Source organism: Schistocerca americana, chromosome 1, assembly GCF_021461395.2.
Source record: "Schistocerca americana isolate TAMUIC-IGC-003095 chromosome 1, iqSchAmer2.1, whole genome shotgun sequence".
NCBI lineage: Eukaryota > Metazoa > Arthropoda > Insecta > Orthoptera > Acrididae > Schistocerca > Schistocerca americana.
In genome coordinates this window covers 32,276,585-32,302,733 of record NC_060119.1, presented here as the reverse complement: position 1 = coordinate 32,302,733, position 26,149 = coordinate 32,276,585, and positions in this window count along the sequence as shown.

The following is a 26,149-nucleotide window of genomic DNA, read 5'->3' as shown; positions in this document are numbered from 1 at the left end:
CGGAAAAGACAGAAAGATATGAAAGTTTTGAATGAGCGAATCCAGATTTTATTTAATGAGATTCAGAATGTTGGTGAAATTGTTTGTGAACGAATGTTGGCGAAGTCAGCAAGTGAAGCCGACTGATCTCTCAAGGGTTGCATTCACTTAACGTAAAATTTGTATGAGATATTTCAGATGTTCTGGCATGGAACGTATAGAAAATAAGTAAATGTTAATCAAGGGTTGACAGCGTGTGCATAAACAATTTAGAAAAACATGACCCACGCCGTCATGAAAAACAGCCAACATACGACACTACGGATGAAAATAAAAGGTGAGCTGAAAATGACAAATAAATATACTAACCTTGGAGAGGGATGAGGTATTGTCGGGAGGGAGCGGCGGCTACCATTAAATAGTACGGTGAGTAACGACAAAAATGACGGCGAATTCTGGGACGATTATCTTTTCGAATTCAGTAAAGGGGAACCTCAGAAATTTACGAAATTTAACCAGTCATACTTCTAAATTCTTTTAAGATGAAAATCGAAAAATAAGATTTGTGGTGATGTGTTTGGAGACCTCTGTGCTTCATCTCGGGCTTCTGAGCGTAAATCGCTTTTGATCACGCTGACATTTTGAGCAACGTTTTAAATCTAAATTTTGATTACAAGTAGCACAAACAGTTCTCAGATTAAAACTGTTTGTACCCGAACCTTAATGAAGCAGTTGAAATGGTCTCAAGGATTTTGAGTGGAATTTTGACGAATCGAAACATCTGGATGATACTGTACCTGACGAACACCTTTTTGAAATATTAATGCATTTACTGCCAACCGGGATGTATTAAAGTATAAGCACTACATTTGTGGTTGGACGCCCAAACTTTTTTTGATCTGCTAGACAATCTAGATTCTTTCAACATCCCTCACGATGGACCACAGAGCAGACGGGAGTGTGGGTGTCAGTCACATGGCGCCAATCACGGTGGGAGCAAGGTCCACAGACAAACGTTCAGCCTTCATTATGGGCAAGTCGTGTCGAAAGAGAACTGAATCCACCAACCGAATAAAAGAAATAGCAGCCGTTGCAACTGCAGTTTTCAGCACTGTTAACACTTTGCTGTCCGCACGTCTCGTACAAATTTATTCGCTTGGCGCCGGCAACGCTAATTCGGATTACTTGGCTTGTCGCCGGCCGCTTGTCACCTTTCCGTTGATGACAAGCTACAAACACATTGACTTTAACGCCCTTTAATTTTCCGGAAATCCTCTATTTTGTCGTATCCTTCCACAAACTCGAATTTTCTTTTCAGGTAACTTCTCTGCAAGTTCTACACTGTTATAATAATTATCCGTGGAGAGGTGATGCCACTTTCCATCAGAAGGTGTCAGTAGTTCCATCACTGTTTTTGCTAAAGGCTGTCCAGCGCCGGAATATAGCTTGAATGAGGAAATATATCCCGTACTCGAATCACACAGCATCCGAATGAGTATTCCATATTTCGTAATTTTCGACGGATTGTAAACTTTAAAATTTAACCGTCCACGCCACTGTATCATTCCTTCATCAATTGATAAGTTTTGACGTAGATTAAACGTTTTTTTTAATTTTTTGGAAAAATAATTAAGAATTGCACTTTTGACAAGCCGGTCGGCATTATCCGGTTTATTGTTGCTGTCGGAAAAATATAAAAATTATAATATTTGTCTGAATCGGTTCCGGGACATCGTTTTGCGAAATATCGGTGTGTCTATAAACGGATTCGATGACTAATAATCACCGATCCTTGCTTTTTTTACGATTGCCAAAACCATTTTCAGAGTTCGGGTCCCGTAACATCGACAAATTTAGCATCTTTTTAAATCCAATTTCCTTCTATTGCAATTTTTACTGTAGTACTTGTTGGTTTAGTTGCTAATATATTCAAATAGATTGTTCCCAGTATATAATTCTACGATATCTTCGACGCTCTGTGTATCCTTGGGAAGTATGTTTCGACCCGGATATCCTTCAAATTTATTATCGGTCCTCGGTAAATCAAAGTCTGACGACTACGACTACGTCTGATTCAGCCGAATCAGTTGGCAACCGTACTGTTTGCCGAATTCTTCTTGGACGTATTTCACTATCTTCCTACGATTCTGCTTCACTTTCATTTTTTTTATACCCAATGTCTTCTTCCCAATCGGCCAAGTCGTCCGGAACGTCAGACAAGGCGTCCGCGCATCCATCGTAAATAACCCTATTCTCTCTTCCGTGCGCCATGAGGAAAGGGCACAAGTATTTATAAAAACAAAAAACTTGTTGACGTGTGTAACTTATTGTTACCGAAACAAAACACCAACAGAATGCAAAAGATACTAAAGTGCTGTCGCCGGCCACTGCGTGATACTATGCTCACGACACCAGTGTGCTGTCGCCGGCCACTGAGCGATGCTATGCAGACGACGCCACTGTGGTGTCGCCGGACGGCACAGTGTTAGTAGCCTAAGAGTGTCCGGAAGAAAAGAAATCATGTATCAGCTATCGAATAGTCAGAAACACAAGAAAAGTAAGCACTCATTTATATTCAGAGTCAGGGTGCAGTGACAAATGTACGCCAGCGTTTGTCATTTTCAGACATGGAGAGATGGTGGAGGGAAGTTTATTGAAGGAAGAAGAGAAAGGAATAAAAGTACTGATACAACCAACACTAAACTCATCCATAGCTTTTTTAAACACGGTTTTAAGAAATGTCAGCGGTCATAAAATACTATTAAAAATATAATAATAAAGTGTAGACTGCGTAAAATGTATTTTTTAAAAGAACTGTGAACAGTGTGAGCGTGTGGGTGGTATTCTGTCGTTCTGCGCAACGGATTAATCTGAGATGTACCTGCCGGCCGCGGTGGCCGTGCGGTTGTGGCGCTGCAGTCCAGAACCGCAGGACTGCTACGGTCGCAGGTTCGAATCCTGCCTCGGGCATGGATGTGTATGATGTCCTTAGATTAGTTAGGTTTAAGTAGTTCTAAGTTCTAGGGGACTGATGACCTGAGATGTTGAGTCCCATAGTGCTCAGAGCCATTTGAACCATTTGAGATGTACCCTTTACCCTGTGGCTCCTGCAAGATGCAATTTCCACCCCCACACTACTACAGAAGTCAAACAGATGCTCCTAACGTTCTAAAGAGAAATGCCTGAAAAACTCTCTGCAGTAAATATCTTCTGGAGTCGTCTGCTGTAAGGAAATGACACAAAATTTCACAAAATTTCTTACGTAACTAGTGGGATACTTGGGTACTGGAGTAGTGCTAGTTAGTGTAATAAAAACATGAAACTAACGAAAATTATTATTTATTTTGCTAAAATTCTGAGAACTCACAATGGCACCTTTAGTTATGAACTGAACAAGTTATTTTTGGGCTCTTTTCGGAATGTGAAGTTACCTCTCAAGGATAGGATTCGCTAATGAAATTTCTATACAAAGTTTATGATTGTTATTGACTTGGCAGAATGGCTGAGAGCCGCGCCTACTCAACTTGAACAATTATCCGTTAGAATGTTGCTAGGTACGGTCGAGGCTGTCGCATGTGAAATGCAATGAAGTGTACTGTTGTGGAGGAAATATGGGGCTTGCAAGAGCTGTAGCGCATAATACCGTAAGCTGCGATGACTGCTGTCTGCGCCACTTGCTGCTGACAAATAAGATAACTCTAGTTCTATCTGGATTTACCTTCGCCAGTCAAACACTCCCTACGCCTTGATGAAGTCAAGGACTGCTATTCGCCCCTAGTCTAACTATTGGCATAGTACACCGGTCAGATAACCAGTCCACTACGATGCCACTCAAAATTTGCTTGCAGTCTTTTGACTATAACTCTGTCTGTTCACACCACACAATAAGTGTGTCATCCAACACAGTGAACAACGCTTAATTGCAAGGACTCAGTATAGAGTCGCACCTCGATTTGCTCTTGACAGAGGTGCTCTCCCAGTGAAGTACTGAGGAGAGACTTGTTCCTCGCTCTTTGAGTTCACGCACAAGCGCATACGCTCTCGTTACGTGTTCTCGCTCCAAGAGCGACAACTGAACAGCCCCCATCCACGCCAGATGTGAAGGGGTATATCTTTCGGTCTCTTCCATTACTCCTTCAGCTAAAGGTGTCAGAAATATCATCTGCCAATCAGCATTGCCCTTCTAAAATGGGAGAATGACGTTTCATTTAAGGCGACCAATCCGGAAATATGTAGCATCGGCGATTGGCGTTTGCTGTCTCCCTGTGAAAATCTCTGTAACTGCATGCTATATTTGTAAAGAATGCGTAGGCTGGGCGCTGCCACACAATGTAGCGGAATTTGCTTTTAAGCTAAACATGGGGTCGTTCTTCCTTTCACTCTGGCAAACGCAGTCTGCTCCATGGGTGGTCGAGGTTGACTCGTCCTCTGAAGCGACCGGCGTCCCGTTGTGCGGTTTGCGTGTCCCGAACTAAAAGCCCCTGTGACTGTCGTGTGTGTGTACACCAGCCTCGAGTATTTCAATCTCGGAGCGCATTTGCGATTTACTAGTTATTTGCATATCGTTTACATGAATTCATACACCATTTACTTTATCTTATCGAGTTTGGGTTCGAATGAAGTGTCTTGATGTGCGAAATATGATTGTGAAGGCAGAATATGTAAACAATGAAGGTCAGGAGACCATGACGTCTTACAACGGTTTCGACCAATATCTGATCATCCTCAGACCGTTACAAACTCTGTAAATGGAGTAACATAAAGCTGTTAGAAGACACCTGAAGACAAACGCGACAGTAAAAAATTACATAACTACAATATAAGTAAAAAAGGAGACTCCCACTGATTGCTGGAGCAGGTTGCATGGAGCACTGACATGTTTAAGCTGGTGTAAAGACCATATGCTGCATCACGTGCATCTGCTGTTGCGTAACCAGCGAAAACTGCGCCCAACGCCTCCAGTATTACGTCAGTGATTGCCAATGATCGTCAACTACGAATAAAATCAGTAAAAATACAACTATAGTGTGAAAAATTTGGAACACGACCACAGTCACGTAATTATGAAAATAGGCCGTAGTATAATATAATAAAAGAACGTGTACAAGAAGCTCAACAAATAAATAAACCATCGACATTCGAACTAGACCCAAAATGCCCTCTATGGGGATTTGGGCGTAATATATGTATCAACAGATAACATACAAGGACGCCACCAGTAGCCATAGTAATGGAATGAAGATCGATATGTTCCGATTTCCAGTCAAATATACAGAAATGTAGCTTACAGTTTTCGACTACGAAACCGTAATCATCAACACATACAAAAGAGGTAATAAGTACTGTTGTGACTTGGCAAGACAGCCAAGTCACTATGAGGTGAAGCCGAAATGCACGCGTTTAAGCTCACGCATGCTGGCGTGAGATCTGGAACAGTTAAAGGATTTGAGTCTAGCAAATAAAGTACGTAGCTGCTGGAATACTTAACTTTAATCCATAATTGGTGAACATCGGTCTGACGGTACATGCATCACAAGATAAATAGCAAATGATAATGGCGCTTTGCTAGGTCGTAGCAAATGACGTAGCTGAAGGCTATGCTAAATATCGTCTCGACAAATGAGAGCGTAATTTGTCAGTGAACCATCGCTAGCAAAGTCGGCTGTACAACTGGGGCGAGTGCTAGGAAGTCTTTCTAGACCTGCCATGTGGCGACGCTCGGTCTGCAATCACTGATAGTGGCGACACGCGGGTCCGACGTATACTACCGGACCGCGGCCGATTTAAAGGCTACCACCTAGCAAGTGTGGTGTCTGGCGGTGACACCACATTCCTCCCCCGCAAATCGGCGGACGGTTGTGGTATAAGGCTTCAGCCCGCCGTGGAGAGGACCCCATGTTGACGTATGCGACGAGGTGGGGAGCCTAACAACAGGCGAGGCTGTGCCACCCGCACCCTGCCATTCGGTCCGAGGGGAGCTCGGAAACGCCTGAAAACTTAGTCCAGGTTGCACGCCAACATGCGGTGTATGCGCCCGTAAAGAGACTGGAGGGGCTGAAGGGTCGACCTCCATCTGGTCGGGGCACCCGACGGGCGAAGACGCCATGTGGTCCGGAGCTGGCAAGAAGTCCATGTCGGAGGACAGCTGGTCACGGGAAGCGATCGGCGGCGCGTGACCCAGGGAGGCGCCTGGCGTTTACAGCGACGCGTCCACTGCGGGCGTCGCCGGCGGGAGAACAGGCGGCGGCGGCGGCGCGTCGCCATGGGGCAAAATGGAAGGCAGCGTGGGTAACACCTGGGGCTGAGACGAGCCAGTAGACGCTGACCGGACGGCACCGTCGCTGAAAGCACACGGGGAGCGACGACAGAGGCGCGGCTGATTGAGATGCCGACGCACCTCACCAGAGGCCCCCAAAACCAGATACATAGCGCGGCCGAGGCAACGAAGAATGCGCACTGCGAGCCAACGCCGTGAACCTCGATAGTGGCGGTAGTAGACAACGTCGCCAGGGGCAAAAGCAGGTGTCTGCCGCTGCACAGGAGCCTGATGCGGCGGATGTAGCAAAGACATCAAGGTGCGATGAGGGCGACCGTGCAACAACTCAGCCTGCGAGCGACCATCTCTGGGCTGAGAACGATACGTGGACAAAAAGAGCAATAACGCGGCCTCCCGAGAATGAGACTCTTTCAACTTCAACTTGAAATTCATGACCAAACGTTCAGCGGCACCGTTTGACTGCAGCGAAAACGGCGCGGACGTCAGATGTTGAATACCATTGGCCTTGCAGAATGACTGAAATTCTGCGGACATGAATTGTGGGCCATTGTCGGAAACAATAGTCTGTGGAAGACCTTCAATGCAAAAGATAGCGGATAACGCTTGGATGGTTGCAGATGACGTCGTAGAGGACATCCGAACAACAAAAGGAAAATTACTGAATGAATCTACCATAACCAACCATCGAGCATTCCAGAATGGACCAGCAAAATCGATGTGTAAGCGTTGCCAAGGGGAAGTAGCTTTTGGCCATGCAAAGAATTTCCGCGGTGGTGCCGATTGTTGTTCGGCACACGCCATGCAAGAAGAGCACATATGCGTAATCGCAGCATCGATTCCGAACCAAGTACAGTGCTGACGAGAAAGTTGTTTCGTTCTCACTATACCCCAATGTCCTTGGTGGAGAAGCCGTAAGACAGAGGACTGTAACGATCCTGGACTGATCGTTATCAGAACGCAACAGCAAAACACCACGTCGAACAAAAAGTCTCTCCTTGTGAGCAAAAAAGCGGCGAACCAACGGATCCTCGATCCGTGACTTTGACAAGAGCCATTGCGTAGCAACAAAACGCAGAACGGTAGCAAGGACAGGGTCAGCCGGTGTGGCTGTAGCTACACGACGAAAATCAATCGGAAACGATTCGACCACGTCATCGGTTTCCGCATCAATGAACATGCAAGCAAGTTCAGAAGAATCGAATGCTCTATCCTCAGCAACAGGCAAACGGGACAATGCATCGGCGTTTCCGTGCTTAGCAGTGGACCGATACAAGATGTCGTAGAGGTACTGCGAGAGGAAAATAGACCAGCGAATGAATTTCTGCGCTGTACGTGGAGGTACAGGCTTGTTCGGATGAAAAAGCGATGTCAAATGATTGTGGTCTGTGATGATGGTAAAGTGACGACCATACAAGAAATCACGGATCTTAGTAACACCAAATACGAGAGCCAAAGCTTCCTTCTCGATCTGTGAATAATTTCTCTGCGCAGACGAGAGCAATTTGGACGCAAAGGCAATAGGGCGATCGTGCGATCCATCTTTGTGCGCAAGCACAGCACCGATCCCGAAATCCGATGCATCTACCATCAACAAAAGGGGCTTCCGGGGATCGAATGGCGTAAGGCAAGTATTGGAAAGCAACGCCGATTTCAACTGGCGAAAGGCGTGTTCGCATTCCGTCGTCCAGACGAACGGAACACTTTTACGGCGTAAGCGATGAAGCGGGGCTGAAATGGAAGAAGCGTGGCGCACATAGCGATGATAATAATTAATTTTTCCCAGCACACTCTGTAACTGCTTCAAATTCTGCGGCGAAGGCAAGTCTTGTATGGCACGGAGGTGCTCTGGACTCGGATTTATGCCTTGGGCATTGAGTACATGGCCCAGGTAGGGTAAGCCCCAACAAAAAACACACATTTGTCCTTCCGCAAGCGAAGACCATTTTGTCGCAAGACCTGAAATAATGTTCTGAGATTGGCTAAATGTTCTTCTTCCGTCTGTCCGGAGATCACTATGTCGTGAAGATAGTTGGCTGCAGTAGGGACCGACACACAAACAGTTTGCAGATATTGCTGAAACAATGCAGGGGTGGATGCACACCCGAATGGCAGTCGTTTGAATCGGTACAAACCAAGATGCGTGTTAACCACCAAAACGCGCTGGGATTCTTCGTCCACCGGTATTTGCAAGTACGCATCTGCAAGGTCCAACTTCGAAAAATATTTACCCAGGCACAGTTTGTCAAAAAGATCTTCCGGGCGGGGTAAAGGAAAAGTTGCAGTCACTAGTTGGGGATTCACTGTTGCCTTGAAGTCCACACAAAGTCTCAATTTTCCGGAAGGTTTTTGCAAAATTACTAAGAGTGATGCCCAGAGAGAAGCCTGCACACGTTCAATTACACCTTGTGATTGCAAATCGTTTAATGTTCTTGCGACCTCATCACGCAATGCGTGGGGAACATTGCATGCTCTGAAAAATTTCGGTTGCACGTTTACTTTCAGTTCCAAATGTGCTTTATAGTTCTTAGCGCGACCGAAGCCCGGTGCAAAAATGTCTGCAAATTCTTCACATAGACGAGAAACACTGGCAGAAGGCACAGTCTGGTGCACTGAGAGGACCTGATTTACGATAGACAAGTTAAACAACTGAAACAAATCGAAACCAAACAAGTTCACTGCAGAAGAAGAACGAAGGACGTAAAATGACACAAGTTTTGTTTGTCCCTTGTATGTTGCAAGAAGGCTGCACTGTCCTAACACAGGGATTGCTTGTCCTGAATAACTACTGAGCTTAATATTTGCGGCACACAATGGAGGTGTGCCCAGCTGTTTGTACGTGTCTTTATTGATCAATGAAACTGCAGCTCCGGTATCGAGCTGGAATGGTATCACGTGGTCAAGAACGTCCAAGTCTACAAAAAGTTTATTGTCCTGCTGACCACAAGAGCGACTGTCTCGTGCAACGTGAACTGACACAGGGACATAATCACTTGCGACTTGACGGGATTTCCGGCGATGTCGACGCACACTATTTGTGGGACGAACACAGTCACTGTTAGAGTGACACTGGGCGAAGTGGAATGAACTGCATGAATTTCCATGGGCGAATTTTCACGAGCCTGAGTGTTCTGGGTTCGATTCCGATTCCGGCGCGAAGCAAAGGGCCTGGAATGGTTGTGAGTGTCCGATCGGAGCTTTTTCTGGCAAACACTTTGAACATGTCCTCTTTTATTACAGAAAAAGCAAATAGCTTGGCATGTCGGGCAATTCTCACGCGAATGTCTAGTAGCACACCGCGGGCTTGATTTTAGCACTGCATTTGCTTGCTTGCATGGCACACGTGGCTGAGGTTTGGCGGCTTTGGCGCGGCTGGGCGCGAGGACTGTTTACTGTTCCGTGCAGCTCGCCCGGCGGGCCGGTTAATGTGACACACGGCTGGTGAAATTTCAAATGATTCCTGAGCAAAGTCAAGTGTGTCTTGCTGATCCAATATGTCCATCACTTGTTGAAGGGAGGGATTGACTAGTTTCAAAATTTGTTCCCATATACGAACATCAGAAACGTTCTGTGTAATTGCATCACGTACCATAGTATCTGAATAAGGGAGTCCCCATTGACATGCAATAGCACAATCCCTAGTAAGGCCTCGCAAGGTTGCAACCCACTCCCTATTAGTCTGACTGGCCGTACGTTTTGTATGAAAGAACGTATACCTTTTTGCAACTACATTGACTGATTCTTTGAAATATGCATCTAATGCAGACAAAATTTCGTCATAGGACAGAGTTGCTACGTCGCGTCGAGGAAATAATTTCACTATCACACGGTAGATCTGGACGCCTACGGCGGAAAGGAGAAAAGGCTGCCGCTCATTACCTTGAATTCTGTAGGCGGCGAGATGGAATCCAAATTGGCGTGACCACTCCGTCCAGCTTTCCAGTGCCGCATCAAAAGGAGGAAAAGATGGTGCAACTGCGTGTTTGGCTGCATGAGCGGTGAAGTGGCGGCTGCCACATCATTTTGCATTGCACGTTAACCCTGGACGAGCTGTCCAAGGGCATCCAATAAGGCCTGCGTCTGCTGATACTGCAAGCGATAAAATTCGGACAGTACATCTGGAGATTGTGGCGAAGCCATGACAAGTAAATTAGGGCAATAATACGAACACAAAATCCTCGTCGTCAATTGTTGTGGCTTGGCAAGACAGCCAAGCCACTACGAGGTGAAGCCGAAAGGCACGCGTTTAAGCTCACGCAGGCTGGCGTGAGGTATGGAACAGTTAAAGGATTTGAGTCTAGCAAATAAAGTACGTAGCTGCTGGAATACTTAACTTTAATCCATAATTGGTGAACATCGGTCTGACGGTACATGCATGACAAGATAAATAGCAAATGATAATGGCGCCTTGCTAGGTCGTAGCAAATGACGTAGCTGAAGGCTATGCTAACTATCGTCTCGGCAAATGAGAGCGTAATTTGTCAGTGAACCATCGCTAGCAAAGTCTGCTGTACAACTGGGGCGAGTGCTAGGAAGTCTCTCTAGACCTGCCGTGTGGCGGCGCTCGGTCTGCAATCACTGATAGTGGAGACACGCGGGTCCGACGTATACTACCGGACCACGGCCGATTTAAAGGCTACCACCTAGCAAGTGTGGTGTCTGGCGGTGACACCACAAGTACATTACCAATTACGCTTAAAATGTAAATGAAGTACTAAAGATAGTAAAGCAATAACCACATACATTAAAATTAGACCAAGTACAAATGACACTAAAAATATATAAAGCAAGTACCAGAAACAATGAAGCACTAAAAATAGCACGAGGTGTCTGATCCGTGTGTGGCTCGCGTTCGTGACATCTCTCTCATTTTACATTCTGTTTTTACTGTTCTGCCACCTCGTTTTGTTAATTCAATCACTGGTGTCACTGAATTGCTGCCTTGCCTGCCCGTGAGCGGCAGCAACAGCGCTTATCGATATATGCCCCGCCGTATATCTTTGCTGGACTGCTATTACTTCCAAGTTGGTGTGTCATAAAGGGGTTGGTATTTGGAGTTGAGTTGCAACGCGCCAGTAGTGGAGTTCGGACCTGACAGTTGAACGGTTGGGACACGGCAGGAGTCGGCAGGGTTGGAGCGGCAGTGAGGTTCGGACAGCCATGACTCACCCGACCGCTGCCGGCACACCTGGTTCCGGTAGGGACCGCCTTGGTCGGTTGGTCGTCTTACCGGACGACGCGATTGCTCGCCGATCGTTAATGGGTTGGCGATGTGTGTGTCTCGACTCGTCGTTCGTCCTCGTCACTGCATAGTCACTGCTTTTACCATTGGTCGCGTTCTTCGTCCAAGTGTTTGTGATATTGTGTGTAGCTTGTGCTGTCGGATGCCCAGTTATTTTAGTGCTGTTCCCATGCTGATGTGTAGCAATTGGTCGGGTGGCGCAGTCGTGACGTAGCACCAGTGGGGCATGCAGCGTCAGGAAGATGCGGCTAGCCACCACTTGCCTGACTATTGCCGACACACATGCTTAGCGTGGGGACGACTTTGGTTGACCGTCGGTCGCTCGTCTTGTTAGACAACGTGAATTTGGCCGGCGATTGCTTATGGGTTGGCTGTGTGCGCCGACTCGTGGTTCGTCGTCGTTATTGCACAGTCACTGCCGTGAGCATCGTCTACTCCTCGTGCAAATGTTCGTGGAGCTGTGTGTAGTTTATGCGATTTTCACTGACAAGTTTATTTAAGTGTTGCTGGCGTACTGCCTCTGAGTTGGTCTGGAACCGCGGGACCGCTACGGTCGCAGGTTCGAATCCTGCCTCGGGCATGGATGTTTGTGATGTCCTTAGGTTAGGTAGGTTTAGGTAGTCCTAAGTTCTAGGGGACTGTTGACCTCAGAAGTTAAGTCCCATAGTCCTCAGAGCCATTTGCCTCTGAGTTAGTCGGTCGTTTGATTAAAACGACTTGGGTTTTAGGGTCGTCCACCCCTTATGGGTTGTCTTTGATCCGTTCTTGTTTGGTTCCATAGTCTCTGTGGTCAGCATCGTTAGAATTTTTGCGCAAGTGCAGAGCGGAACTTTGGTGCAAGTATGGAGCATTGGTCTGTTGACGGTCTGTCGGGTGGGTTGCCGTCGGATTGAGCATGGTTTTCCCGACTGCCTGTCTCACCTAAGTGAACGTTAGCATTTCAAGTGCTGGCCGACCCCTCCGAAACATCTGAGCGCCGTCACCTGCACTGCGTTTTCTTATTTTCTGTTGTGCGTATTTATATGGCTCATAGCCGATGTTTTGAATTAAAGTTAGATTGTTTTTAGTTGTGTTTTAAGTCATAGGCCTTCAGCGACTTTAAAATAAAAATTTCCTTGCTTGTCAAGTGTTAAATTGTTTGGGGCGTTCAGCCTAATTTAAGATAAGGCTTTGTTGTTTAAATTTATTTTACTTAGAGTAAGTCATGGGGCTTTCAGTCGTTATTAAATTAAAGTTCTTGTCTTTCGAGCATCAGACTGTTTGGGCCTTCACCCTAATTGAAAATAAGACTTTCTCTTGTGTTTTTTTTTTTTTAATTTAATTGTACCTTGAGTCTTAAATCATGGGCCTTCAGCCATCTTTAAATTAAAGTTGTTTGCTTTTCAAGTGTTAGATTTGTTGGGCCTTCAGCAAAGTTACACAACTTACTTACGTGAGGCCTTCTGCCTTCTAAATATTCTGTTTTGGGGCTGAATCTTAAGTTAATCGTTTTTAGCCGTTTTTAAATTTAACTGGTTGTGCCATTAAGGCATAAGCTACTGTGGCCTATTCAGCCAATAACTAAGTTCAAAAATTTGTGCTGTAATGTTTAGTCAAATAATGAAGTTATATGTGTTCGAGTGCAACTGATAGCCGCCCATTTTTGGACCCTTTCCACAATTCCAAGTACCTGTTCTGTCGTGCGGGCTTAGCAGGGCGTTTCAGTGTCCTTCATTGGGACTTGCACGTAAAATCTGTAGATCAAAGACGGCTTAAGAGCACACCACCAGTAATCTCATTAATGGTATGAAGATCGATATGTTCCGATTTCCAATTAAAGGTACGGTAGTGTGACTTACAGTTTTCGACTCGAAATGTTGTCATCATTAGATACAAGAGGTAACATGTACATTAAGTAGAAACAGTACCACTGACGGTAAATAAGAGAAAGGAAGTACACGACAACGCGGGGTCATAATGCCTAATTTTAATGTCAGTAGCATATTGTTTTACTGCTCTTGACTACCTGCATTTTATTTTTTGTGTCACTGATCTGTTCCTATTGTACATCGTTACGATTACGTTCTGAGTAAAGCCACTACACTTTTCTATGTTTGACTTGAAATCTTCACACCGTTACTGTGGTTACAGGTGGTATACTTTTAATCCACCTTTAATCTACAGATGTTACAAGCAAATCCCCATAAAGGGCACCTTGTGTCTAATTCATGTGCTTTATTGTTATATTTTTAGTGTTACTGATTCTGTTCCTGTTGTATCTAATGTACATATTGCCTTCCGTACGTAATGATTAATACGTTCAGAGTCAAAAATTGTAAGCTACAATTCCGTATCTTTGACTGGAAATTGTAAAGTATCGATCTTCATACCGCTACCAAGGTTACTGTGCCGTTCTTGCAAGTAATCTTTTTATACAGATGTTAAGCACATCCCCATAGAGGGCATTTTTGGTATAGTTCTCATGAAAATGGTTTATTTCTTTATTGCGCTTCTTTTACATATTATTTTATTATCTTTTACTCATGGCTATTTTTATAATTGCGTAATTCTGGTCGCGGTCCAAATATTTCGTACCATAATTGTATTTTTACTGATTTTATTCGTAGTTGACGAACATACGCAATCACTGACGTACTGCTGCAGACGGTGGTTGGCTGCAGCTCTCTCTATTTACGCGACGGCAGATGCACCTCATCCAGCAGTGGCTCTTCGCACCAGTCAACAACTGTCCGGTAGAAGTCAGGTAATGGGCGAGGACTGTTTCCAATTGGAGCACATTTCAGTAGAATATAATGCCTGTGTGGCTATGGCCAGACTATTACATTCAAGTCTGCAAGCAGTGACTAAGAATATAAAAAGAGAAACAGTCGGTGGGCTGCACATTTCACACACAATATTGAGCACGGTAGTGCGAGTTGTCGTAGGTTTTGGGAAAAAGCAGTTTATCTGTAAGGGGAATCCCATACAAGAAGCTAGTGCGACCAGTTCTAGAGTATTATTTGAATGGTTGGAGTCCTTATCAGGTAGGCCTGCCCACAGACATCGAATTCAGTGACTCGCTGTTAATATCGTAAGCAGGTAGGTATAACTCAAACGAAAAAGTGTAACACAAAAGCGCGAGGAGCTTAAATGGGAATCTTTGGAAGAAAAACGACGCAGCTCCCGCAAAACGCTGTTGGGTAAATTTAGAGAATCTATATTCGAAGAAGATGTGCGGCCATCACGCTTCCATAAACCTATTTGTTTCATTCGAATGATGATAATAAGAGAGATTAGTGTACGTTCAGAGGTGTTTGGGGTGTAATTTTTCCCTGGATCAATACGGGAATGGAATAGGGCAGGCAATGGTTGAAATGATGACGAAATACCCTCTGCTATGAATTGTGTAGTGGCTTGCGAAGCATACAGGGTGTACAGAAAATAACGATACATCTTCATTAAACACATGTTTAATGCAGAAAACATCCACTGCCTGAGGAAAAGAACTAAAGCACGCAGAATACGTCGTCGAATTTGAGTGTAACTTCGCACACATGCGCATCGTCGGCGAGTATGTAAGTGATGAATGTTTCAGTCCTTTGCGTTAGGCATATTTGTGATAGTTTCTTCGTGTTTAGTGTCGTCACGACGTCTGATAGAGTGTATAAGGGGTTTATGTAAATTCCGTTTATATATCCAGTCTTAATTTATTAACTATTTTTCATATGTATCAATTCCTTTCTAGGATTTTTGAAAATAACAACTAATGATATAGTTTTTAAGTTACTGAAAGTATTAGTAAACTTCAGATTACAATGACATTTTGAGTGAGTACCGATAGTATCACTATCAAAATATAAATGGTAACATATGTTTAGTCTAATATTATAATAGCATTGTAAAATAATAATAAATGATAAAGTTCTGTTTTATTAGACTCTGCTCTCATTTATTTGATAATTTCATAGTGCAACATCGCGGTATATCAATCTATCCATATACACTGAAGAGCCAAAGCAGCCGGTACACCTGCGTAGCATCGTGTAGGGCCCCCGCGAGCAGGCAGAAGTGCCGCGACACGACGTCGCATGGACTCGACCAATGTCTGAAGTAGTGCCGGAGGGGATGAATCCTGCAGGGCTGTCCATAAATCCGTAAGAGTATGACGGGGTGGAGATCCCTTCTGAACAGCGCGTTGCAAGGCATCCCAGATATGCTCAATAGTCTTCATGTATGGGGACTTTGTCGGCCGGCGGGAGTGTTTAAGCTCAGAAGAGAGTTCCTGCAGCCAGTCTGCAGCAATTCTGGGCGTTAGGGTGTCCCAAGTCCGTTGGAAGGCACAATGGACATTAATGGATGCAAGTGTTCAGACAGGATGCTTACGTATGTGTCACCTGTCAGACTCTTATCTAGACGCATCATGGGTCCCATATCCCTCCAACTGCACACGCCCCACACCATTATAGAGCCTCCTCCAACTTGAACAGTCCCCTGTAGAAATTGAGGGTACATGGGTTCATGAGTTCATACCCGTATTCGTTCATCCGCTCGATACAACTTGAAACGAGACTTGTGCGACCAGGCAACATGTTTCCAGCCATCAACAGTCCACTGTCGGTGCTGACGGACCCAGGCGCGGCCTAAAGGTTTGAGTCGTGCAGTCATCAAAGGTACACAAGTGGGCGTTTGGCTCCGAAAGCCCATATCGATGTCGTTTCGTTGAATGGTTCGCACGCTGACATTTGTTGATGACCCAGAACTGAAATTTGCAACAATATGTGGAAGGGTTCCACTTCTGTCAAGTTGAACGATTCTCTTCGATCGTCGTTGGTCGCTATCTTGCAGGATCTCTTTTCGGCAGCAGCGATGTCGATGTTTTGCCGGATTCCTGATATTCACGGTTCACTCGTGAAATTATCGTACGGGAAAAATCCCCATTTCATGAATACCTGGAGAGTGCTGTGTCCCATCGCTCTTGCGCCGACTGTAAGACCACGTTGAAACTCACTTAAATCTTTATATCCTGCCGTTTTAGCAGCAGCAACCGATCTAAGAACTGCTCCAGACACTTGTTGTCATATATAGGCGTTATAGACCGCAACGAAATATTCTGCCTGTTTACATATCTCTGTGTTTGAATTCGCATGCCTGTATTAGTTTCTTTGGCGCCTCAGCGTATAAACGAAAATTTGTATCTGTCGCAAAATTGCTCCCGAGGGCTACAAAACCTTATGAACATTCGCAATCACGGACTACATAATTTATAATTAAAAATGAGTTCAGATATGGCCGGAATTTAGATGGTATCGCACATTTCTCTAACCGAGAAAAATTTCTCTAGACTTGATTTATTACAGTATCCAACACCTGCTTCACCCACTACTGAGGCTCCGTGATCACTGAATTTCATACTCCCACAAATTATTTAGACCCTTAATTAGACTGTGCAATTTTTTTCCTTTTTTATGTAGTGCTGACTTCAGGAAATAAAATAATTTGTTTTCTTGGGATAACCATTTTCCTGGACCGGCAGCTTTCACTCCCAAGTCCTCGCTCTCAGCCTTTCATACCCATTCACAGATTTCTTGGGTACTGCTTATGGTCGTTCTGAAACGTTCCTTTCGTCGGTTCTTCGTGGCCTCCGCTGAGTCGCTCGGAGTCACACTGGTGACCGCTGTGCGGCGCGAGACACTTATTACGCAACCTGCTACTCCAGGATGTTAACTGGAAACGTTTTTTGGCAGAGCCGTATTACTTATGCGCTGGTAGTTAACCAAACCAATACACGAAAGGGGTTCCAGCCCCGTTTTGACCTGCAAGGCAGACTTAAACTTCACATCACAAAAGTTAATAATGAGAAGCCCTGTAGCTACTTAACAACGTCCCGGAAAGTTTAAGAGGTCTGACGGCTAGACTGAAATATGTTCGTCGCTAACAGCTGAGTTCAGCACTTTCCACTAATAACAACAGCCGTTGGTAATTACGGCAATAACAAAGTAGGAAAACAGTTCGAAGGAAACACGCAGAAGCTCTCGGAGAAGCACTACTTTAAATTTGCACGGTAATAAACGAAGTTTATTGACATGATTTGACAGCAGCCAATTTCGTCACCTTTATTTGACAACAACTACAGCTAGCTGATGGCTTCATGCTCAGTTCAGAGGCCACTTTTAACCGCAACAGCCCACGCTCGTTAATGCACAAGTCTCGCTGAGAAAAACAGGAAAGTATCTAAGCGAAATCAACGATCGCGCATGGAAACGCATTTTAAAATGGTCCATAAACTTTCCACACCGGAAAAGTAATTTCGTTCATTACAGAGGATTATTAAATCCAGAACTCCGAAACGACCACCACTTTAACACATAAACTCCGCCCTCGATGCCTTGATGTTTCAACCCCATGACGGCTAGCGGTCCATTTCTCAACCTCACGAGCTTCAAACTGCTTGATGAAATTATTTAGGGTACAGACCTTCCAGCCAGTCAGAAAATGGATCAGAGTGCAGGCCTTTTTATCTGCCATTTCCTACTCGTGCCTCAGGAAAATGGTTCAAATGGCTCTGAGCACTGTAGGACTTAACTTCTGAAGTCATGAGTTCCCGTGCCTCAGGACTCCTCTAATGTGCTGTCTGCTGGCAGGACAATAAGAACTTTCTCCACAACTGCTGTTGGGAACGCCGACCGCCATGGAGAAAAAAAAAAACGCCCTTAAAATCCACCTTGTGGACTCCAGTCACAACCCATTTACGTGGTGGAGTGTACGACTTTGTGGGCTTCAGTGTCGTGCAGCAACTGTCATCGTAGGAAAGCTGCACAGGAGCGGAAATGGTTGGCGACGAAGTTACCTCAACAAACGAAAGATTTACTTAATTTGGTGTTTCTACAAGTGTTCAAAGATTCGTTTCAAGTGATGTAACAAGAAATAGAGTCCAGCTGTTACAGTGTCAACACGGATGAAGCGCGAACAAAGTGGCTCCAAACGCAGCTGAGCTGTCACTGCCGCCGGCCGTCCCATGTCGTGGTAGCAGCGCTCGTGGAACTGAGCCGCTGGAGGCGTGGCTCAGCAGGGCTGCGACATTGGGTCCTCCAGATTATGAATGGCCGCTACCGGCTTTGGACGGAAATTTTGCTGTCCCATTGCCAGCCCTCATACTCCATGGGGTGGTATCGATACGTGATACCACAGGAGAATTATTGGGATGTCGCAGAAGTGGCATCAGATAAAAAATGGGTTCCACCAGGCCGCTGAACTCCCTGGAGGGGTACTCCAGGCGAACAGTGCCGTACATATATCTCATCACAACCCCGCTGAATGGCCAGGAGTTGAAATGCTACAATTTTTTCGTTGGTAAGTGTTGGTGCGGTACTGAGTCAAATTAGTAACCTTTGAAAGCATTTTTATGGAAATTAAACAGCGATATCAATGGAATATTGTAAAATTAAAATTAAAACAGTATTGCTCACAACAGAACATTTTAAAAATAGCAACCGGTGTAGGTGGAAAAGTGGCCATCTGTAGATCATATGCACTGAAATGTGGGTACAGTACAGCTTTAGAGGGAAATCTAGTAAAATGTGTTTATGTGAAATATGAAAATACGACCAAAATTGCAGTTTGTTTGTTTGTTGTTTTTGGTTTAGGGTACAAAAAACAAATAGGCTCATACGCGCCCTTGTCAAACCTGTAGAACGCTAAGACAATGAGAGGAGTTAAAAACGACTACACGTCAATCCCAAACGACGGAAGAGAAGACAACTACAAATAGGGACGTGGAGAAATATCTACAAATTACGTGATAGAGAAACGGAAGTCCAGAACTAAAAATGTGATGTCCTTTTGAGTACGACCAATAAAAAGAAAAACGCGGTCGACAGCTCGCGCGTCCTTCGCTAAATCGGCCGATAACTCAGACAGCAAACACAAACGGGAACGTAAGCCATTAAAAAAAGGACATTCCGTCAGGAAATGGCGGACTGTCAAAAGTTGAGCGCAATGTGCACAAAGTGGTGGCGATGACTAAAAAGGCAGTTCCCAAAACGTATCCTGGCTAAAAAGGCGGTTCCCAAAACGTATCCTGGCTAAAAAGGCGGTTCCCAAAACGTATCCTGGCTAAAAAGGCAGTTCCCAAAACGTATCCTGGCTAAAAAGGCGGTTCCCAAAACGTATCCTGGCTAAAAAGGCAGTTCCCAAAACGTATCCTGGCTAAAAGGATCTCCTCGCGCGAAAGGGCCGAGAGGAGGTCGTCGAAGCCTCTGGGAGAGGCCTACTTAATAACCCGGAGCTTGTCCCCATGAAGGGAGGACTGGTTGTGACTCCACCTGCTGACACACGGCAACACACAGATTTTCCGAGGGAGTGGAAGAACTAGCGGGCTGAGGTACGAGGACTGCAGCCTTGGCAGGAGCGTCAGCGGCCTCGTTTCTTGTCAGACTGACGTCACCAGAAACCCACAGAAACATCACAGTGGCTCCATCAACAGTGAGCAAGTGAAAGCTTTCCTGGACCTGTTGCACTAGGGGATGGACGGTGTGCAGCGCACAGAGGATTAGAAGGGCGCTGAGAAAGTATGAGCAGATGACGCAAGCCTGAGTCTCCTGATGTACTGCATGGCCTGATACAGGGCGAAGAGCTCTGCCGTTAATACTGAGCAGTGTTCCGGAAGCCGATACCGAAAATCCTCGACGCCAGTGACACCTTACACCACGGTCAGTCCAAGAGCCACCAGTGTACGCAAAACTACTATCGCGAAGTCCCATGCGAGGGTGGAATAGTGTCCTTAGCAACCAAATGAAGACCAAGGTTAACACGGGCCGCCGCACGAAGCCAACGTGGTGAAGGGTTCACACCCATCGTGGCAGGTAGCGTGAAGTTAAGCTGCCGGAGGAAGAGCCGAAAGCGAACTCCAGGAGGTAACAGAGAAGAGGGACGCGCCACATACTAGTATGGTATGCCCGTGATGGCAGGTGGTAGCCGTGAAAGCAGCAGGTAGGTATCATTGCCGCACGAACGTCACCTGCTGCTTACGATAGAGGCGCTATGCGTCAACTATTGCATGCTCTGCCTATCGCTTATCGCATTACATCAGTAATAGCCAATCACGTATACAGCACTTAAAAAGTGTTGTGACAAGTAATGTACAGATAAAACAATTCTACAAAGATTAATAAAAATGTTACAGTCATCATGACGGTTACTCCAGAACGTTCTTAGCGGTTCATGCACATCACCTGTTTTCTTTGTCTGCAAGCTGGCACACTGTGGCGGCCAGTTGCTGCCGTATCCTTGACATCGTTCTCCACCAGCCTCGATGGTCCATATCGATACCTTCACGCCATCTCTGCGGAAACCAATGGCGTCACATAGCTCCAAATGTGTCCAAATGTGTGTGAAATCTTATGGGACTTAACTGCTAAGGTCATCAGTCCCTAAGCTTACACACTACTTAACCTAAATTATCCTAAGGACAAACACACATACCCATGCCCGCGGGAGGACTCGAACCTTCGCCGGGACCAACCGCACTAGGTCGACAGTTTGTCCTGGAGGAACAAATTCTTTATGCACTACACCCCTAGCGTCAAAAAAGCATATAACCATTGTTTTTATCTGTGATTTCGAGTGCCGGCCGATGCGGCCGAGCGGTTCTAGGCACTACAGTCTGGAACCGCGTGACTGCTACGGTCGCAGGTTCGAATCCTGCCTCGGGCATGGATATGTGTGATCTCCTTAGGTTAGTTAGGATTAAGTGGTTCTAAGTTCTAGGGGACTGATGACCTCAGATGTTAAGTCCCATAGTGCTCAGAACCATTTTTGTGATTTCGACTTTTGAACTTTTTCCGATCGTGGCGATGTCTCAGCATGCCACTCCTCACTTTGCCGCTTTATCACAGAATTGTACTCAAAACTCCAGGATTCCTCATCTGTGATCACCCTGCTGAAGCATTTGTGATCATTGGTGGCCCTTTCAAGAATGTAAATGCACATCTTTCTTCGACTCTTCTTCTGCTCACTACTGAGGTTTTTCGACACAAAAGTTCAGCATGTGCAAAACATCGGTCAAAATTTGGTGAACGGTGGAAGTGCTTGCGTTTAACAGGTCGCCCATCATTCTTATTGTCAAACGTCGGTGTGGTCTCACAAGAGTACGCACACGTTCGTGTCCGTTTATGAAGCTGAAGGTCTCCTTGAGCGGAGTTCAGCTTCAACGTGTTCTCGGTTTGCTAAAAATGATTTTTGCCATCGAAAAACTTGTGCTCTTTATAAGAAGTGTTGCCTTTGGAACACATAACAGAACCACAACTTCAGTAATGGCACTGTCAACAATCACTTGTTGCTGTACGGAGCTGAAACTGGAACTGAGAGTATCTGGAAGAGATGAACAAACCAGTGTACACAACCAGGACAACACAGCGTTGCCAGATCGCTCGCAACGTTGTCACTCTCATTATTTTTCTCACACATGTCGTATGTTCCATATATGTATCCAGTTATTACGTGTTTGTGCAGTGTGCTGGATTAATCTCACACTGAAAACATCGATGGAAGTGAGAAGAGTGACCGAAATCAGGGAGTACACGTAGAAGACATATTCTCTATTCCTAATGAAGATTAGGAAATGAGACACTTAAAGTAGTAAGTCAGTTTTGCTATTTGGGGAGCAAAATAATTGATGATGGTCGAAGTAGAGAGGATATAAAATGTAGACTGGCAATGGCAAGAAAAACGTTTCTGAAGAAGAGAAATTTGTTAACATCGAGTATAGATTTAAGTGTCAGGAAGTCATTTCTGAAAGTATTTGTATGGAGTGTAGCCGTGTAAGGAAGTGAAAAAAAAATCGTTCAAATGGCTCTGAGCACTATGGGACTTAACATCTATGGTCCTCAGTACCCTAGAACTTAGAATTACTTAAACCTAACTAACCTAAGGACAGCACACAACACCCAGTCATCACGAGGGAGAGAAAATCCCTGACCCCGCCGGGAACCTAACCCGGGAACCCGGGCGTCGGAAGCGAGAACGCTACCGCACGACCACGAGCTGCGGACATGGAAGTGAAACATGGACGATAAATAGTTTGGACAAGAAGAGAATAGAAGCTTTCGAAATGTGGTGCTACAGAAGAATGCTGAAGATTAGATGGGTAGACCACATAACTAATGAGGAGGTATTGGATAGGATTGGGGACAAGAGAAGTTTGTGGCACAACTTGACTAGAAGAAGACATTGGTTGGTAGGGCATGTTCTGAAGCATCAGGGGATCACAAATTTAGCATTGGAGGGCAGTGTGGAGGGTAAAAGTCGTAGAGGGGGACCAAGAAATGAATACACTAAGCAGATTCAGAAGGATGTAGGTTGCAGTAGGTACTGGGAGACGAAGAAGCTTGCACAGGATAGAGTAGCATGGACAGCTGCATCAAACCAGTCTCAGGACTGAAGACCACAACAACAACAACAATGAATATTCTGGTAAAGCAACATCTAGTTATCAGTTATCAGTGCTAGTAGCATAAATAATGTTAAAGCGATTCGTATGTCTTGATGCCTGATGATGAGCACTGGTGCCTCGAAACAACTTCCTACTATACAAATGTCTTAAGAGTAACAATCTTAAACTTTGCGACTGTTAGCAGTACATACATATACCCCGTTTTGACACCAAGTATGAACAGGTCTTCTGGGGTATAATGGAAATTCGTATGACGTTGACGGAAACGCTACACTGACGTGGGTGAAACCCACTACACTGTGCCAGCTAGAGTCCTCTCGCTTTCCAGGCGGCTGGACAGAGGGAGTGAGGCGGCGCCTAGCCTCGGACACCGCGGCCGGTCTCCGGAGTCAAACGTTTTAATGTTGCGCTCGCCGGCCGTGAGGTCAGCCGAGTCAAGAGGAATGACCTACCGCCAGCAGGCTGGGTGTGGGGCGAGGGGGCGGGGCGGGGGCAGCAGCTGGACTGTGGCTGGACGCGGCCGCCAGCCACTGTGCGGGCCCCACCACCTCACGTCACGCCTTTAGCCCAAGGATGGCCGTTGAACCTCGGGAGCGGCGCCGGAGCTTCGGTCCTATTCCGCCCGCCGCTGAGCTCCTGTAGCACGGCTGCGACAGACGCTCGGCTCAAAAACTCGGACTCAGCCACCGAGGCGTTGAGACGACTTTCCAGAGGCACTGGAAATTTGCACGTACATACCCCCACTATCGCTCTTGGCAGGCAGCTTTGCTGTGGCAACGCCCAGTTCCTCACTGCCGTGCCGTGTCGTACGACAGTCTGTGTGTGTGGCGCTACTTTCATTCTGCTTCCGTTCGACAGCACAGGATTTAGTGACTCGCATTGATCAAATAAAGATTAAATTTCTTTTAATGGTATTTAAGATTCTCAACTTAAAACTTCCGGGCTGATAGGCCGTGGTCGAAGCATAAAGCTCTCTCCTGACGTTTCGTCTCCGACTGCGGGAGACATCCTCAGAGGTAAAGCGGCGAAGATTGCCTCTAATCCCCAGCGCTACAGTTCCGCTTCACTAAGGTTATGTTCGTTTTATACAGGATGTTTCACAATTCATGTTACCCACTTGTAGAGTGGACTTAGTAGATTAAGTTTTACATACGAACACAGGTCCGGAAACGTCATCCACCGACGCTCGAAAGCGTCAAAATTCTAGGCGCCGGCGCCTGTGAATGTTTGTATATACACAGGATCTCTTCACGATGACGTCATAATCTTTCTAGGATGATAAAGAAATATAAATGTATCAGTTTGAGATAAGAGTCCCTGTATCGAAAACGAAAGAGTCGAAAGTTATACGCGAAAACCATTCTGCTATCTCTGACCGTGGTATACATGTTGTTGCTAAGATTGCAGGGTATGCAACTTTCAGACGTGGTAGTATAGACCAAGGCGAGGAAAAATATGCAGTAAACGTAAGCTCTACAATGCATATCTTAATAGTTATGAGCACTTGTTCATCTTCGCTACTGCGAAACACATCTCCTCTGTAGAACAACCGTTCGTAACCCTTGAGGTATGCATTTTAGACACCATGTTTACTGGATATTTTTCCTTGTTTTCGTCCGTACAATTACCTCTGAAAATAGCATACCCAACATCCTTAGCAACAACAGTAGCGCTACGCGTATTCCACTGTCAGAGCTATCACAATGATTTTCTGCCAGCCGGTGTGGCCGAGCGGTTCTAGGCGCTTCAGTCTGGAAACGCGCGACCGCTACGGTCGCAGGTTCGAATCCTGCCTCGGGCATGGATGTGTGTGATGTCCTTAGGTTAGTCTGGTTTAAGTAGTTCTAAGTTATAAATGGTTCAAATGGCTCTGAGCACTATGGGACTCAATTGCTGAGGTCATTAGTCCCCCTAGAACTTAGAACTAGTTAAACCTAACTAACCTAAGGACATCACAAACATCCATGCCCGAGGCAGGATTCGAACCTGCGACCGTAGCGGTCTTGCGGTTCCAGACTGCAGCGCCTTTAACCGCACGGCCACTTCGGCCGGCTCTAAGTTATAGGCGACTGATGACCGCAGACATTAAGTCCCATCGTGCTCAGAGCCATTTTTGAACAATGATTTTCTCTTATAGCTTTAGACTCGTTCGTTGCCGATACTGGAACTCATACCTCAAATTGATATGTTTATATTTCTTCATAATCCTAGAAAGTTTCTTACATCATTGTGGAATGTTCCTGTTTATATACATACACTGAAGAAACAAAGAAACTGGTATACACATGCGTATTCAAGCACAGAGCTATGTAAATAAGGCTGAATACGACGCTGCGGTCGGCAACGCCTATATAAGACAGCAAGTGTCTGGCGCAGTTGTTGGATTGGTTTCTGTTGCTACAATGGTGGCTTATCAAGATTTAAGTGAGTCTGAACGTGGTGGTATAGTCGGCACACGAGTGAAGGGACACAGCATCTCCGAGGTAGCAATGAAGTCGGGATTTTCTCGTATGACCATTTCTCGAGTGTACCGTGAATATCAGGAAGCCGCTAAAACATAAAATCTCCGATAACCCTGCGGTCGGAAAAAGATCCTGCAAGAACGGGATCAATGACGTCTGAAGAGAATCTTCCATCGTGAGAAGAGTGCAACCCTTCCAGAAATTGCTGCAGATTTCAATGCTGGAGCTTCAACAAGTGTCAGCGTGCGAACCATTCAACGGTACATCATCGATATGGGGTTCTGGAGCCGAAGGTCCGCTCGTGTAACCTTAACCACTCCACGACACAAAGCTTTGAACCTTGCCTGGGCCCGTCAGTACCAACATTGGAGTGTTGATGACTGGGAACACGTTCCCTAGTAGGGCGAGTCTCGTTTCAGATTGTATCCAGGGGATGGACGTGTACGGGTATGGAGACAACCTCATGAGTCCATGGACCCTGCATGTCAGCAGGGGTCTGTCAAGCTGGCGGAGGCTCTGTAATGGTGTGGGGCGCGTGCAGTTGGAGTGATATGGGGCCCCTGATACGTCTAGCCACGTACGTAAGCGTCCTGTCTGATCACCTGCATCCATTCAAGTCCGTTGTGCATTCCAACAGACTTGGGTAATTCCAGGAGGACAATGCGGCACCACATACGTTCTGAATTGCTAGGGAGTGGCTCCAAGAAGACTCTTCTGTGTTTAAACGCTTCCGTTGGTCACCAAACTTCTCAGACATGAACATT